The following is a 3,523-nucleotide window of genomic DNA, read 5'->3' on the forward strand; positions in this document are numbered from 1 at the left end:
TCTGCAGAAGCAGCTGAAATTAGGAGGAAAAGCTCCACGTGAGACACTAACAGTTCTTTAGAATGATGCTGTTCCCACACAGGATTGTACACTCATTCTTTATTCTGAATTGATTAATTCTGTTATTTATTTAGTCTATCCTATATGTTATTGTATCATCTTATATGACCTCACAATTTCCTTAGGCAATGACACCAGCCCAAGACACAAGCAAGAACTTTGTGACAGGCATGAACACAAAAATAAAGCTCAGGTTAGTCATAGACATGACTGCCCAAAATCTATGAAGAAACTCCCCGAAGCAGGTGACAGCCTCCAGTGTCAACTCCAAGGAGGGAAACAAATATCATTCTGAGACTAACACAGTGACGCCATTGCCACGTAGCAGCAAAGTACAGACCCCTCCTTCTGCCTCAACCCCTCCTGGCATATGTTCCCCTGCCCTCACTGCACAGCACCTTCAGGAATGTGTTGTCTGTTCAGTGATAATTGCTCTGTCTTATACACATGTACTATATATTCAGTTCCTTACCTTGTGAGAGACTTAATGTGTACTCACATATAATACTTAAGCCACAGCATCGGACTTCATGGCCTTGTGTCTACTGCATAAGAACAGTAAATGCGTAGAGTTCCTCTAAGTCCATATCAGAGGCATAATTGTCTTTATATAAGGAATGAAATGATATCTTTACATTCAAAATATTTTTTTAGTCAAGAGATCAGCTTTCTGTAGATTTTACTAAAATTTTCTCATAACTCAGAATATCGACATGACGTCGGTTTCCATGAGATAATGAAGAGTGCTGAGAATCAGACTCACTGCCGACATCAGATGCGGCAGTACTGCCTATCCCCACATCCTCTGAAGGAAAATAAAACAAGACCGAAGAACTTAAGGAACATTTTTATGGGATGGAGAATATGAACACTACTACACACATTTGCAACTGCAAAGTCCTAGTTCTGAGCAGACAGGTTGGAGAGAAAAACCTTTAAAATCTAACACGTGGTTAGTTTTGCTTCCCTGAAACCTGCTTACTCACCTTCTCAAATGTAACTTATTGACACTAATAATGTACTTGCGTGTCATGTTTAGAACAGAAGAAAAATTGGACTGAATTAGGAATCCCAATGGAGTCAACCTACCTAAAATGATCTGTCGAAACGGAGATCAGTGCAAGCAAGATGTCTCAGTGTGTAAAACCCCTTCTCTTACAAGCTGGGTGAGATGAGCTGAATTCCACATTGAAGAAGAGAACTGATACCTGTCTCTAACCTCCTCATATGCCCCATAATATGTTTGAGGCCATGACACCATATGGCACACACACACACACACACACACACAATTAATAATAATAAGAAATAATAATAATAACAACAACAATAATAATTGATGATGATGATGATGATGATGATGATAGTAATAAAAAACGAAAATAGCTTAAGTTTAAAAATTGAGGGTAAGCGCGCCCGTCGCTTGGTGGGCTAGAGAGGCTCCAAGAAAGGCGAGTTACAGAGAAGCCAGAGCTGGCCCTGCGGTGTGGATGGCCATCATGGCCGCACGGGACCTCAGGCCGGAGAGCAGAACGCGAACGCGGGTGGAGGGGCCACACAAAGCACACCAGGCACTGCTGAGCTCGTTCTGTTCTTTTCAGGGCCGGGCCCAGCAGCGCGCACGGAGTCAGCGAGCGGCCTCCAGCGGAGGACAGCGCGTCAGTGGCCAAGGCTGCCCAGCGGCAGAAGATGAGTTTAGTGAGCTATGCTGCCTCTTCTGCTGTCCGCCTTGCTCAGGGAAAAATGCTTCAAAACTAGCATTTTTGCCACCTGATTCAACTTACGCACTGAGTGATGAAAGTGGGAGCTGCTGGACTTCACACCTGTCAGAGAGAGCGGACTGGCAATACTCTTATATAAAGAAAAAGATGCTATTGAGTGTTTCCTGACCAGAACCAGTAAAGGCAACAGAATTGTTTGTGTGTTTGTGCGTTGTTCACCTAGTGCTAAATATACCTCATCGTTCTCACATGGAAATGCTGTTGATCTGGGTCAGATGAGCAGCTTTTCCATAGGGTCCTGGGTTAATTGTAACATATTCTCATATTATTACTCTGGAAATGTTGCTAGTTCTGGAAAGCCAACAGAGAAGAACTTGTACACAGATGTTGAAGTTGCCTGTCTGGCTCTTCGGACAAGATACGGCATTCATCCTGAAAATGTGATTATATATGGCCAGAGCATAGGGACAGTACCATCTGTGGATCTTGCTGCTAGGTATGATAGTGCTGCTGTTATTCTCCATTCTCTGTTGACCTCAGGAATGTGAGTTGCTTTCCCTGATACCAAGAAGACCTACTGTTTTGATGCATTCCCAAATATTGACAAAAATCTCTAAGATAACGGCGGAAGATGAAGTCACTGACTTTTCGCGTGGCCTCGCATTCTTTTGAGCGTTGCCAAAGACCTGCGGAGCCTCTGTGGGTTGGAGGGTCCGGACACAGCGATGCCGAGCTTTATGGACAATACCTTGAGAGGGTAAAACAGTTTGTGTCACAGGAACTGGTAAATTTGTAAACTACTCTGTAAATTTGCGTACTGGGTTTTCTTTTCTTTCTGAACTGCATTCCTTGCTAAAATCTGAAGGTTTTGTTTACAAATCATATAAGTTGCCTTCATAGCTGTACAGGTAATGATTTTTTTAACAGACTCAATGAAGATTTTAATTACCAGAACTAGAACTGGAAATAGCAGTATCATGCAGTCAGGCTATGCAATTTATATTTTTCCTGTGCGTTTTTTTTTTAAACATCAAGATGAAATTTTAATTCTATAAAATCAAATGCTATAAAAGTACTGCCAAATGTTTTTGCATACCAAAAGCAAACTTATAAATATTTTAAAATATCTCAATGTACTAAATATCCTGGTATACAAATGTAATATTCTTTTTTTATTAATTTATTCATATTACATCTCAGTTGTTAGCCCATCCCTTGTATCCTCCCATTCCTCCCTTCCTCCTGCTTCCCCCCCTACTCCCCTCCCCTATGTCTGTGACTGAGGGGGACCTCCTCCCCCTGTATATGTTCATAGGGTATCAAGTCTCTCCTTGGTGACCTATTATCCTTCCTCTGAGGGTCACCAGGCATCTCCATCCAAGGGACATGGTCAAATATGGGGCACCAGAGTTTGTGTGAAAGTCAGATCTCCTTCTCCACTTAACGGTGGAGAATGTCCTGAACATCAGCGTAATATTCTTTCAAAAAGCTGTATATCTAAAGCGATTTGAGTGCTCGGAATAAACTGTAAAAATTAAAACTGTATGAAAACATCCAAGTTGAGTTGATGTTTACTGTGTTGAACAAGGAGAGAGGCTCAAATGGTTATTTTATTGTGTTCTCCGATTATAGTACTATTATCCTTTTAAAAAGTCTTAATTTTTATGCCATCTGTTAATTTACCAGCTGATCATCATGTAAATGAGAAGTCCTCATGGTGCTGAATTTTGACTAGTTAGGAT

General features: G+C 41.4%; 1 pseudogene across 1 annotated transcript; it reads left to right on the plus strand.

Moving 5' to 3' along the window:
• Nucleotides 1–1,559: 1,559 nt before the first annotated feature.
• Nucleotides 1,560–2,597, plus strand: LOC311608072 (alpha/beta hydrolase domain-containing protein 17B-like; annotated as a pseudogene). Its single transcript has one exon. The product of its transcript is annotated as an alpha/beta hydrolase domain-containing protein 17B-like (transcript).
• The last annotated feature ends 926 nt before the right edge of the window (nt 2,598–3,523 follow it).

This window comes from Acomys minous (genome assembly GCF_964271855.1).
Source record: "Acomys minous genome assembly, chromosome: 11".
Taxonomy (NCBI): Eukaryota; Metazoa; Chordata; class Mammalia; order Rodentia; family Muridae; genus Acomys; species Acomys minous.